Source organism: Hemicordylus capensis, chromosome 4 (assembly GCF_027244095.1).
Source record: "Hemicordylus capensis ecotype Gifberg chromosome 4, rHemCap1.1.pri, whole genome shotgun sequence".
Classification (NCBI taxonomy): domain Eukaryota; kingdom Metazoa; phylum Chordata; class Lepidosauria; order Squamata; family Cordylidae; genus Hemicordylus; species Hemicordylus capensis.
In genome coordinates this window covers 172,893,957-172,908,632 of record NC_069660.1, presented here as the reverse complement: position 1 = coordinate 172,908,632, position 14,676 = coordinate 172,893,957, and the positions used below count along the sequence as shown (strand labels likewise).

General features: G+C 44.2%; 1 protein-coding gene and 1 long non-coding RNA gene across 5 annotated transcripts in view; both read right to left on the bottom strand.

Annotated features, from left to right (window-relative positions):
- The window catches only part of NRG2 (neuregulin 2), a 305,841-nt gene that overhangs the window by 206,010 nt on the left and 85,155 nt on the right, over nucleotides 1–14,676 (bottom strand). The window lies entirely within an intron of this gene.
- Nucleotides 7,553–13,631, bottom strand: LOC128324408 (uncharacterized). The gene is made up of 3 exons (XR_008306839.1): nucleotides 13,277–13,631; nucleotides 13,069–13,192; nucleotides 7,553–8,717 (listed from the first exon to the last, which is right to left on the bottom strand). It is a non-coding gene; the product is annotated as an uncharacterized LOC128324408 (long non-coding RNA).

Sequence of the window (14,676 nt, the reverse complement as noted above, 5' to 3'; positions counted from 1 at the left end):
TTCCTCTGGAAGTGGGCATAAGGGCAAGAAAGTCAAAATCAAGGGCAGGGAGTGGCAGTAAGGGCTATGTGAATCCTTGGGAGAAACAGAGAAGCAAAACTTTGAACAAACTAGAGAACAGCTTTGCATTTTTTTTCAGCACGAGCAATCAACACAGGCATTGCATAGGCTTCTTCTGTGATGAAGGTGGGGGACTGGGCCAGCCATAACACACTTAATGAAAAGTCATTCAGGGAAACCATTCTTCCCTGACAACATTTAAGCTATTCACACGATTGCTCGGAACCGGACTGGGCTACTTTAGCCAGGTTTCGAGCATTGTGAGAACCACCGGGGTCACAGGCAAGCCCAGTGGTTCTCTGGCTGACTAACTACCCCTTACCCTAAACAAGGATAATGGAGCGAGTGTTCCATTAACCTTGTTAATTTGATCGCGTGTCAGCCATGGCTGACACACTGGGGGGGGGAGGGGACCCCAGGAAGGCACCATGCACTCGGGCGGTACTTTCCTGGGGTTTAGGGGACCAGGACATCGCACAGAGACACTCCTCTTCCCCTGACCCCCGGAGCTCCTAACTAAGCTGTGGCCGGGCGCGGGAGCACCCAATCGGAGCACCTGCTCGTCTGGGCAGCCAATCTGGCCACCGTGCAATGAGCAACTGCTCGTGTACGGGGAATGCAGGTGAATCACAAACCCCATCTGGCGCTTCACACCAATCGTGTGAAGCATCTCATTGACTACCTATTGAGACAAAGGGTGAATGGGTACAGTGTCCTCCCCTCCCCTATATTCAACAAGTGCTGCCAATGTCAGTATTCATCTTATTTAAGTAGGAAATGAGAAGACATCCTGGCATACAGTTTCATGAAGCAACCTGTTCCTCCACCTGCTCAGCTTGCTGGAGAAAGACAAAATCCCTGGATGCTGGATGGGAATATATTATTTCACATGGCACCCTTTTGAATGTATGGGACCCAATCCAAAAGGACAAGTCTGTTTCTGTGGCTGGAAGAAACAGCATCTGTAGTCTCAGCTTCTTAATGCAGACACAATCACTGTCATCAAATTCCTATCCTTTTATGCATAGTGCACCAGCTAACAGTGAGCCAGGCCAGAGGGTGTTCCAAAGTTATAAACTCACTTTCTTACTGGGTCATCCCAAAGTGAAATAAAAGGTTTTAACAATAATGTCCTTATGGCACTGGAAAGTACATTACTCTGTCAATGTGCTTCTTGATTTATTTCAGTGTGACCTACAGGATTACTTTGGGGGAGTCACTCTGCTCATCATTAGCTCCTGATCTGGAAAAAAAAGAAGAGGATTGTGATAATCATGACAGTCTGGACATTGATGACTAAATATTTCTCCATGTAGCTCTCAGAAATTATTCCATAACAGCTGCTGGAAACAGGATGCTGGACTAGATGGAACTTCGGACTGATCCAGCAGGGCTCTCCTAATGTCATTTTCTCTTTGTGGTGATGTTATATTTCTCCCTTATAGTTTCCCCTCACCCTCTTTGCACCTCTCTAATAGCTTCATCGAGATTAAGGGTGGTGAATTCGCTTCCCATGGACCAATCACCACCAACCTCTAAAATAATTTCACCAGGTTGGAGTGCCAATTAAATTTTAATCAAGGTGTAGCAAAAGAGTTGCCCACGGTGTAGCAAAAGAGTTGTTCACAGTTTAAATTATGAGGGGGAAACATTTTCACACTGTAAGAAATAAAGATATTTTGCAATGCAATGTTACCCAAGTCTTTTAGATTTTGTATATACCATTTCTGCAAGGTAAAACTATGTTCTGTAATTGTATGTATTCAGTTTTATTCAGAAGATTTAATTATTTTATTTTATTTTATACATTTCTATACTGCCCCAAACCAAAGTCTCGGGGCGGTTCACAATCATAAAACAATACAAAAGCACTTACTCTAATACAAAAGCCTAAAAACAAAAACAATTTACAATATTTAACATTACAAAAGTTGAAAGGCCTGGTTAAAAAGATGAGTCTTCAAAGATCTTTTTTAAAAGATCTTTAAAAAAAGATCTTTTTTTTTAAAAATCAACTCAATTTGAGCTCTGAGCAGTTCAAAATTATAAAATCACATTAAAACCATTTTTATAAACATAAAGTTACCCTAAAACATAAAATAGCAGCAGAATACAAAAGAAGAGTCAGCAGCAATTTGTTGCTAAAAGTCAAAAATAAGCTAAAGGTCTAGCTCAGACCTTGACAAATTTTCTTTGGATCTAGGCACCAGCCGAAACATTTAGGAGTCAGACAGCAGACAAAATTACAGGACTTTGTGATGGACATTATGGAAGGAGAGGGTATGGGCTTATTTCTACCCTCTTTACAAATAACCTACTTCGTACAGAAACAGGGCTGCAAATATTTTATTAAATCATTTTACCTCTGAATATCCTAATCATGGTGCCACTTATAGGCACCATGACTCCTAGGCACCTGGGATTTGTAAAACCCTGATCTAACTAAACAAAAAGATCTTTGCCTGGTACAGAAAGGAAAAGAGATTCCGAGCCACACATGCCAGTCTGAAGAGAGAGTACCAAGCAGGGATTATGTAATGCTATGCAATTATACCATATAATGCAATGCCTGAGCACATGTACTTCATAATTGTGAAGCTCTTAGTGTGACAATGTTATTTTAATATATTTGTTTATTTTGCCTGGCCCCTTGGGTTATATTTCTATGCTCTGAGTCAGGGGCGTAGCAAGGTTGGCGTGGGCCCAGAGACGAGATTTTAAAATGGGGCTCCCCTCACTGAAGCTCAGCTCATGAAGTAAAGAAATCTTAATGAGGCTGAATAGAGGTAACAAAAAGCATAGTAAAATTTATATCCTATGTGCCACAATAGAACATCATACTAAATTATTTTAAAGAAGGTTTTGTAAATTGTGGACGATGCAAGTCATTTCATGGTCCAAGAGAAAGACATGCTGTTCTGGTAGCTCCAGGTCTTAACACTCACATCAATTTTGGAGGATGAATACAACTGAGGGAAGCTGGGTGCGCAGCTGGGGGAGTCAGTCATGTGACTTGCCTCTGGGGGGCCCCCCAAGGCAGTGGGCTCCCAGACAATTGTCTCCCCTTGCCCTATTATAGTTACACCCCTGCTCTGAGTGGTTTTTAACTTGCTACCTTGGGTCTGTTCCCCTCCCTTTTTTTCCTTTTTTTGCTGTTTTTGTTACTTTTTAAACTTTTGAATTAAATAACTTTGAGCATCTTCAGTCTGATGCCATAAGATGGGCTATCAATGTAATTATAGAGATATTTTGTTATTAAAAGTCTATGCCCCATTTTTCTTGCCACACAGCAACACAAAGTGATTTACATTAAAGAGATAAAAACAGAATGATTAAGACCAAAAAGAATTGCAGCACATAGTAAAACAGAGAGAAGGAGAGAGCGAGCGCCAATCATAATTAAAATCATACTTAAGTCATCCATCGGTCAGTCAACAACTTCCAGCCCCTGAACCACTGTTGGAGAATAGAGTAGCTGCCGAGAACATGCAAGTAGACCAGCAAAACCTAACTTGTACTTGGTGATTTAGTAAACAATCTTTCTGTAACACTGTGCTGCCTTTCTCTTCTGTTGATGAAAGGTTTTATATCAATTCAATGCAGATGTTCATTTGGTCTGAAATGCAGCACACAGGCTTTAAGCAAAGTAAGCTGAAGGGTCAAAATATGACCAGTTGTCTTTGAATTCTATTGGTTACCAGTTGGCTTCCTTTTGCTCTCTCAAGCCCTTAACAGTCCTGAGCCCAAGATAACTTAGGAAGCTCCTTCTCTCATACGAATCTCTCCATGCTTTAATATCAACCAGAGTAGTATTGCTATAGGTGCCACAACTGCTGGCAGTACCGCTGTCCTCATAAGAGTAGAAGAACATTTTCAGTGATAGTTCTGATATTTTGGAATTCACTCCTATATGAGCACTCAGACTCAATCGCTATCTTTAGACATGTAGTGAAAAGAGGGGGCTAGCTTTATAAGGTTCTTCAGTTCAATATTTCTTAGTTTTGTGCTGTCTATACTTGTTATTGGGTTCTATTGCTTTCCAATCATACTGAAATTGTTTAATTTGTTGTTCCATTGTATGCTTCCTTCATCTTCATCCCTGGTGGAAAAGTAGGATGTAGGGTTAAAAAAATAGAGGAGGTCTTGTAGGCCATTAGTCCAAACCCCAGTTTTCTGTAGAGAATCCAGGGTCAGGGCATCCTCAATATCCTCTGCTTTAACACCTTCAGCAAGGGAGAGTCCACCATCCCCTAAGGTAACTGGTTCCATAACTGGTTCCATTGTCAAACTCTTCTTGCCATTAAGAGGTTTCTCCTAATGTTAATCCAAATCTATCTTCCTGTAAACTTAAGTCCATTAGATCTCATTCTGCCCTCTTGGAGCAAAAGAGAGTAAGTCTTTGCCCTCTTTTATGTAACATATCTTCAAGTATTGAAGAGCGCTATCATGTCCCACCCTCAGTCTTGTTTCCCGCCCAGGCTAAAAATACCCACTTCCTTCAACCTTTCCTCATAGGATTTGTTTTCCAGTTCCCTGGCCATCTTCATAGCCCTCCTCTAAAACCATTTCAGTTTGTCAAAATCCATCTTCAATTGCGGCACCCTGACCATCACAGTACTTCAAATGAGGTCTGACCAGTGCAAGCTAAAGTGAAACATAAGAACAGCCCTGCTGGATCAGGCCCAAGGGGAGCCCACAGGCAAGAGGTATATGCTATTACTTCTAGTGATTTGGAAATTATGGATCTATTCATGCAACCTAAAATCATATTACCCTTTGGGGTGGGGGCAGCTACATCTCACTGCTGATGCATGTTCAGCTTGTGATCAATTCCAACCCTGAGATCCTTTTCACATGCAAACCAAGTACCCTCCATCCTATACATTCATTTGATTTTTCTTTTTGCCTAAATTCAGAACTTTGCATTTGTTCTGGAGAATTTCATCTTCCTAGTTTCAGCCCAGTTTTCCATTTTGTCAAAGTAACTTTGGATTTTATTCCTGCCTTCTGAGGTATTAGCTATCCCTCCCAGTTTTGTATCATCTGCAGTTCCAATGAGGATTTCCTCTATCCCACACACTCAGTGCACAAGGATCTGAAACATCAAATCACAAATAAACAGATCTGACAATCATAGACTTTTCTATGCTCTGTTCTTCCTCTTTGCAGCCTGTTTGTGAACTTACTCTAATTGTGTTTTTAATATCCTGCACCTGGCCAGGCTGCTTGATTGGTGGGGGTGAGAGCCTCACCCATTGGAGCTTTTGATCTCCTGGTCTTTATTAAGGTGGGCAGCAGCTGCTGGTGCAGGCCACCTGCAGGCGGCTGGCCTTTAGTGGCAGCCTTCAGGGGTGGGACTGAAGGCTGGGGCCTACCTGGACCACTGGAAGTAAGACTCCTGCTCACTTCATTGTTGCCTAATACTTAGTTAGGCCTGGTACAGGTATGAGTTTGGGGCTGAACAGAGATGGGGAGGTGGTGACCATGGGGCAGCTACAATGGAGGTGGTGGGGAATCAACATAGATATGGCATTGGTGGGCCAGCAGACTGTTATAGGGGAAGAAAATTCAGAAATTTAATTGCTGGAAATGTAATTGCTTCCAGCAGGCCTACCACCTCTTTGATTTTGGAGAGCAATGCCACCCACCCACAGAACCTCACCTTATTACTTTGTAAAGCCAGGTCCGTTCAAAATAAATCTGAGGTAGTCCATGACTTGATTATGGATGAAGGAGCTGACCTGATATGTATTTCATAGTCCTGGTCAGGCTAGTGGTCCAGTTTGGTCCCAGCTTCTCCCAGAGGATTACTCTGTAGTAGAGCAGGTGAAAGGATGTGGTCAGGGAGGTGGGGTGGCTGTGGTCTATAAGAATACAATCTACCTTACAAGGATCCTTGTCAGGGATTTGGCCCATACTGAATGTGTGTACCTAAGCCTAGGGACCAGGGATAGATTGGGACTTCTGCTGGTATACTGATCACCCCACTGCCCAGTGGAGTCCCTAACTGAGCTGAAAGACCTGGTTGCTGAGTTGGCATTGGAGTTGCCAATGGTGGGGATTGTTGGTGGTATAATGCCAGGTCAGTTCAAAATAAATCTGAGGTAGTCCATGACTTTATTAATTATTATTATTATTATTATTATTACATTTATATCCCGCTCTTCCTCCAAGGAGCCCAGTGCGGTGTACTACATACTTAAGTTTCTCTTTCACAACAACCCTGTGAAGTAGGCTAGGCTGAGAGAGAAGTGACTGGCCCAGAGTCACCCAGCTAGTATTATGGCTGAATGGGGATCTGAACTCAGGTCTCCTCAGTCCTAGTCCAGCACTCTAACCACTACACCATGCTGGCATTTAATGTCCATTTTGGGACCAGGTTATCAGGGGTGGCTCAAGAGTTCATAGCAGCCATGGTGACTGTGGGCCTATCCCATATGGTCTCTGGTCCAGCACATGATGCTGGTCACATGCTCAATTTGATCTTTTGCTCTGATCAGGGTGGTGTTCTGTGGGTGGGGACTCCTGTCATTGTCGTAGACTGACCACCATCTGGTTAAGGTATAACTTACAACCATGACCCACCTCTGCAGGGGTGAAGGACCTATTAGATTAGTCTACCTGGGGAGGTTTTTGGATCTGATAGGATTCCAAGAAGCCTTGGACGGGTTTAGGGTTGGGTCTGCTAATGATTCTGTCGATGCTCTGTTACAAAGATGGAATAATGAACTCACTAGAGCAGTAGACACAATAGCTCCTAAGCGTCCTCTCCGACCTTCTTTAAAGACAGCTCCGTGGCTTTTGGATGAACTATGAGCTCTTTTTGGATGAGCTGAAGCAGTGAGGCAGGTGATTAGAGTGCAAGTGGAAGAAGACTTAGCGCAAGTCTGATTGGGTACAACATAGAGCACATTTGAGGATCTCTGTTCTGGCAGTGCGGGCGGCAAAGAAGCGGTTCTTTTCTGCCTGCATTGCTTCCGCAAATTCACATCCAGCTGTGTTGTCTAGGGTTGTGAGGGGGCGGCTAGTATGTACCCCTCCCCTTTGAATTCAAACTTGAAACCATCAGTCACTTGTGACATTTTCATAATATCAGAGAGGGTCTGGAAAATATTATAAATGCTTCTCTGAGGGAGGGTAGGATGCCTCCTCTTAAGAAGGCTATTATTAGACCACTTTTGAAGAAAGCTACACTGGATCCCTCAGAGTTAGCTAATTACAACCTGTTTCTAATCTTCCATGGTTGGGCAAGGTGGTTGAGTGGGTGGTGTCCTCTCAGTTCAAAATTTTATCAAATGTTTTGCTGGTCAATATAAATTGCACCTCTGCACCCCAATGAAGACAGGACACACTTAGTTGAAATAAAATAGGGCCACTTTATTAAAATTCAAGGCATAAGACTTGCAACAAGGTACCTAACTAACCAGAGTGCAGGTACTCCTCCCATGTGGGACTTCCTCCTAGGGGTGGCCATCTCACAGGAGGGTGCATGGCCAGGTACTGATTTGGTCAGATGCCATGTCCTGACCTCCTGTTACCACATCCCCCGCTGAGGGGGTGGCAGCCCGACCCAACCCCAACCAAACCCGCAAAAACTGAGTTTTTGCATTGAGCCACAAGCACCACCCCAAGCAGGGACCATTCCCCAACCCTCTGGGCTGCAAAAACTCCCTGCCAGGCTGCAGGGAGACTGATTGGAATTGAGGCGACCAGGCTCGATCGGCTCACCTCCCTCCCGATTTGCTGGTCGCAGCCACATGGAGGGGGAACGAAGATGGAGGCCCCAATGCCTGCTTCAGGAGACAACCCCGCCCCATCATGCAGTGGCAGGAAGCGGCATTACATCCACAGCATTCCCATAATCCAGTAAACTAGCAACCTGATCAAACAAAGAATATATATAATATAATGCAATATATTTATATAATATAAATGTTAAAGACCCTGTAAACAGAGGGTGGTATAATGACTTGTCACCATCCCTACTACATAGAGAAAACTGGGTCTGGGAATTCAAATCAAGTATTGGGAGCGATGTAGCCACTTTGGTGAATTTAATGGGGTAAATATTACCAAACATTGTTCAGTTATTAATTGTAGGCACATAATAGGGATATGGTATGTTTCTTTTAATGACTAGAGTATTGGTTTTGATAATAAAAACCACTTGGCTTTGAGTTCCCATTTGCACAATGATGGGGGGCTTGTCCTATAGCAGGCCTGCACGACATAAGTCCCAGGGGCCAGATCCAGCCCACAGGGACTTTTTTGCTGGACACCAGGTAGGAATATCCTGCAGCAGTAACAGGAGCCATGAAGAGCTTTTGACTGACAAGCCTCAACGTCTCATTTGTAGTTGGCTGCTCGAGACCCAATGAGAGGCGTGTGGCACTGATGGATCAATGAGTGAGTGTGCCAATTGCTGCTCCTTAAGAAGCAGCAGCAGTGATGAATAGAGTGCGTTGGGACAGTTTCATCCACAGCATCAGGCAGGCAGCGAGCATCCCAGAAAGGCAGAGGTCATTCTTTTGGTCAGTTCTGTCTTCTTCTAAGAGAGGCATCCTCTGAGAACTGTCTTACAGTGTGATCCTATGCATGTTTTCTCAGAAGTGTGTTCTACGGTGTACTCAGTAAGATTTACTCCTGAGTAAATATGCCTGAAAGGAATCGTAGTTTAAATAGGAGAGGACTTGCCATTTGTGGCTGACATGCACTGCAGGTACCCCAATGACTGAGCAGGGAAAGGACCTATTTTCTGGCCATTATCCTTGATTAAAACTGTGGGTCTCTTGATGGGGAAAAATATCCACAATAATTAAATATAATTATTTATTAATAATTAATTTAAAAAGCAATCAACTAATAATTGCTTTCATTAATATTGTTAATTAATTTTAGTGTGATAATGCACTGAAAATTGATCTTGGCCCCTGAATGCCGAATCATGGTTGGTTCCGGCCCACTGGAGCATTTGAGTTGTGCACCCCTATCCTATAGGCAGGGAAGGAACTGGAGGGTGGGGTAGGATTCTGCGCCCCATGCATTTCTTTGTCCCATGTAGAAGATCTGTGCTAGTTCAGTTCAGTTTATTATTATCATTGATCAAATATATAGTCCAAACCCAGATCAAAGGGTCCTTAAAAGTGGATATCAATACAGATGTGTATGTATACACACACACACACACACGAACTATTACATGAAATTGAAATAAAGTATAGTAGGATGAGAAAAACAAAAAACCTGTATTAACCACTTCTAACACATCATGTGCGGATCTTAATCGCAGCTGTACAGAATTTGGCTACCAGATGTGAGACATCAGGGTATTTATCAGAAAGAAATAAGTTTATATAAACTCATCAGAGCTATTTGGGTATCTAAAAACAAGAGGAGCAATGTATCTAAAATGAAAATCACAATAAAAAGAATAATACAAAAGCACATGGCCAACTGTCTCAACATTCCCAATCCCACAAGGACACAATCCCTCCATACAGGGAACTCTACTAAACCTACTCTCTAATACCACAGAGGGCAGCACATTGAGCCGAGCTAATGTCAGGGCTTTTCTGTGTGTTGAATATCTCAAATTATACAGGTATTTAGCTGGGTTTTGCAAGGGCTTAATAGCTCCAAACCGCACGCAGCTTGATGCCAGGCCTAGATCTATCTGGTGTTCCATATTGATAATGTGCTGCTTAAGGATCACCTTAGCATTATCATAGCCCAGAGGGAGTAGATGTTCTATTGACTTGACAACCCATATAATTTTAACTTTTCAGTGATTAAATGTGTCCAATCAGAGGGTGAGCTATGCTAGATTGCCTCTCCTCTTTCCTTAGATAAGTAGAAGAGAGACAAACTGAAAAACAGAGCACTGTATGTTTCTTTTGTCATTTTAGGAAAGGTCATCCAACGTCCAAAAGGGAGGAACAAGGATCCTGCATGAGAGAAATTTTGCTGAACTGCACTGAACACATTTCTATTTCAAAGAGACTACCTAGAAGTTGGGCTGTGGTCCTTTAGGTGAGGAGTTGGGCAACAAGGAGCTTACAGAGTTTTGCACTAGATGCCTGACAGGCAAAGAGATGTCAAAGGAGATAGAAAGCTGTTCCCACCATTAAAGTACACACAGAGACACTTCAAGCATTTCCTCTTCTGTCCATATCTCTTCTTTTGCTTTTCGCCAACAGAGAGCCTTCCACACAAGGCAATCCTGCCTCCCCAGGCAATCCTACTTCAGAGTCCCTTGGGCAGATCATTATGTTCCATGTCCTCCCAAGCTGGATTCCTGGAGAAGCCAACTATGGAACAGGGACAGCCTGGCGCCAGCAAAGGCACATCAATAAAAAAATTACACAGGAAGAGTTAACACAAGGCTTGGCTGATCTACAGGTGCAATTAGAATTTTAAGGAGAAAAAACTGGAGCAGCTCCCAAGAGCAAGTATGTCAGTGGCAGGTGATGCCAAAAAGATTGCTACAGCACCGTGTGTTCCTGAAAGGATGTTGAATGCTAGGCCTGGCCATATTAGCTCTGCCAAGGGACTTGGGGCACAGCCCTACCCCAATGGTCAGCCAGTGCCATTTGTCTCTAACCAGAGGCCCACAAAAACTTCTCGGGCACTACAAATAAACAACTATATTATGAACTAAAGTTAAAAAAACTTCAGGGGGTGGGGGGGGAAGTCAGTGAAAATCGATTTGTGTGCTCAAACTATCAATCTGATATTTTATTTTTTATTTATTAAAACATTATTATACCGCCCAAAACATACGTCTCCGGGCGGTTTACAACAGAATAAAAACAAAGTAAAACATTCGTTAAGACAAAAGGGCGGTGGGGGACACACACATTACAACAATTTAAAATTTTTAAAATAATATTTTAAAACAGCATTAAAACCATTAAAACAACATTAATTAAAAGGAAGGGATAATATTTTAGAAGGGAAGGGAAGACTGTGACAAGAAGCAGGGTAAAGGCAAATCACTCCTTTCTCTTATAGTGCCTAGACAGGCCTAAGTACATAAGAACAGCCCTTCTGGATCAGGACCAAGGCCCATCTTGTCCAGCATCCTGTTTCACCAGGCCTGCTCAACTTTGGCCCTCCTGCAGATGTTGGCCTACAATTCCCATAATCCCTGGCTATTGGCTGCTGTGGCTGAGAATTATGGGTTGTAGTCCAAAAACAGCTGGGGGGCCTAAGTTGAGCAGGCCTGTGTTTCACACAGTGGCCCACCAGATGCCTCTGGGAAGATGCCACGGGCAAGAGGTATGTGCATGCCCTCTCTCCTACTGTTACTCCTCTGCATAACAGCAAATATTACACACTCTGCACAAAATAGGTGTAACAACTGGCAATACCAAGAGGGGTCTGCATTTGAACACAAATGGAGAGCCAGTGTGATGTAGTGCAGGGCTGGGCATTAGAGAGCTACCAGTAGCTGCTTCAGATAAGCTCCCAGGCTTATCTGAAGCAGGTCTTGCTTCTCCCTCCCCTCCTTTCCAGCCAATATTGAAAATCTGTCTGGTTGGCTGAGTGGAGGCATGGCTGTGCCATTTTTATTTTTACTCCCTCAACCTCTCTCGTTACTGTTATGTGCTTCCCCATTCATTTCTCTCAATTTTCTTCCCCCCCAAAAATAGACTACCTTGCTTCCCTCTTATCCTACAGCAAATTCTCCTGGTATTCAGGTGGTTTGATGTTAAATTCTTTTACTCTGTAGTTTGTACAAGCTGCCATTTTGTGACTTGGCTCAAGGCTTTCGCAAAAAAGTGGGTGTGTGCTCCCACGACCCTTAAGTCTTCCCATCCCTGATATAGTAGATGAAGTGTTGGCCTTGGACTGAGGAGATCTGGAATCAAACTTAGGTGAGTGTGGGCCACTAGCAGTCTCTTATCCTAATGTACTTCACAGGGTTGTTATGAGGATAAAATGAGATAAAGTATTAATTCTGCCCTGAGTTCATGTGAGGAAAGGCAGGATGAAATTATAACAAAAAAGAGAAAATAATAGATCATTAAGTTGCTCTCATGACCCAACTGGGTGCAGGGGGAAGAGCTGGAGGGAAGGCAGGAATCTACCTGCTCACTCCCACGACTGGAGCCTCACTGGACTCTGCTGCCCGCGCCCACATGAGCAGCACCACGGCAAGTCTATTAACTATTGGTAGTGGGAAAGTAAGCTGAAGCCACAGGGTACTGCACAATGCACCGTGCAAGCATCACAGTGCATTAAGAAAGCTCAGTGATCAGGAAGGGGGAAGAAAGCTGGGCCTGCCATGTGCCACACAATACACTGCGCAATCAGCGCAGTGCATTGGAAAAACTCCACACTGACTGACTGCTCCTTCCCTTCAGCTCTATGATAAAAATGGCTGATGTCAGACCAGAAGCAGCTGCCAGCAGCACAGAGTTCCACACAACCACTGACTGAGGTAGGAAGCACAAGCAGGTCCTCCTACCTCTAAGCCAGGGTTGCCAGTCATGGCTAGCAGGGGAGAAGTGGTGGGACCAAGAGCAATTCTGGGGCTACAGACGACTAGGGATGTGCACAAGCCAGTTTGGAGGCCCTTTGGTTCAAAGGTAGGGGGATAACTTTAAGGAAGGGGGAGGGTGCACTTACCTCCCCCCCCCCCCGCCGCCGCACTTCCCCCTCCAGCGCACTGTGTAACAGTACCTCCTTGCAGCCCCATTGATCTCCCAACCGGAAGTGGCCGGCATATGGGCGCATGTCGCATCGACTCATGACGTGCATGTGCATGCAACGTTTGCACGCACGCTGGGCACTTCCAGGCAACAGGGCAGCAAGGAGGTACACTGCTGTCCCGCCGCCGGTGGACCATTTTTACACAGATCACCAAAGGGGGAAGCGGAGAGGGGGAAGCATGGGGGGGGTGCACCCTCCCCATCCTTAAAGCTATTCCCCCCCCCCACACACACACACACCATCATCTTAAAGGGCGCTGGTTCCATGCACATCACTACAGACAACCAGCCCTACCTTGGCTTGCCCGGTTCTACCCAGGTATGGTTGATCGTGAGAACAACCTCCATGTCGTCATTTTCTATCTGCAGGACAGCAGGTGGTTGATGTTGGTATCACGTAACTCCATGCCCCATCCCATCTATAAAACATCATGAAATAATGTTTTATAGTATAATATAAATAATATAAATAACCTTAGGCCAAGTTGTCTGACTGCAGTCACCTCCTCATTTGCCTCTTCTCTTCCTTTCCAAGGCTCCTGCTTTTTCTGTTCATCCTTTAACTGTTGTTCATTTCAGAAGACCATTTCACTTTTTTCTTCAGGGCTTCCTTGCTTCCCCCAACCTTCCTGTCCCTCAGATTCCTTCTGCTACTCAGACCACCTGTGATATTACACTGCTTAGTCAATGGCAGCAGAAGAGTCAACACTCCACCTCAGTGGTGCTCATAACTGCAAGAGACTTCACACACCAACAACCACCATAACATGATTTACTGCATTATTATTTAGATAATTAAATCAAACAAAGCTATGAGGAACCCTGTCAGAGCTCTGTTCTTAAGTCTGCCCAGCAGGCAAGGTGGTGAAACACATATCATTGATCTGCTGCCAAGGGGGTGGGGTGGGGGTGGGGGGTTTGAACAGCTGATGAAGTTTCATAGTTTAATTCTAGACTATGGTGCTCAGTTCTTAAAGCTGGTTGTCCTGGTGACATCGCTTTAAAACACAACAGCAGCCTTAGGCAGCAATCCTATACTCACTTTCACTGCAAGTATTAATGAGCTCCACAAAACGTACTTCCAAGAAAACCTGTACAGGATCATGTTGCATATTTCACAAACCATCATCTAGCTTGACTCCTGCCAAGTCCTGACTCCTGTTGTCACCTGTGCTGGAAAGCAGAGATGAACATAATATAGTCCTCCTTTCTGTATTGCTCACATCCAGCTTCTTGTGGCTTAAGCTTTAGATATAACTTCAGCCTCAAGATCCATGTTTTTACCATCTTTGTTGGTAGTTCTGCCCTACCCATTTCCTTGAGAAGTTCTTCTGTAGCTCAGAATATAGAACAAGCTTCCACATATTTGCAGAATGTGTGGTAATTTAAATCTATTTTTTATCTAAGTCTCAGACATTAATCACAGCTTTAAAAAAAGCCAGATTCCAATGAATTGTGGGAAGCTCAGTTAAATGTCAGGGAGGGAGACAGGGAGAGCTGTGCAATTTTTGCACTTATCTGATCAAACTATCATGTCCCTGGATACAGTACCCCACCCCCATATGGGGGTAGAAGCATACCGTTCAGGGGATGAGACAGGGTGAGAAGAACCTGTGACCCAGAGAACAGGTTACTCTGTGTCACTAGGAACTCCCCCATACCACAAGAAATGGGGGAATTCAAGCCAGCACCTCCACCATGACTCAAGTCATAGCCCTGCCTTCAACAAGGGGTAACATAGGAACATAGGAAGCTGCCATATACTGAGTCAGACCATAGGTCCATCTCGCTCAGTATTGTCTACACAGACTGGCAGCGGCTTCTCCAAGGTTGCAGGTAGGAATCTCTCTCGGCCCTATCTTGGAGATGCCAGGGAAGGAACCTGGAGCCTAGATGCTCTTCC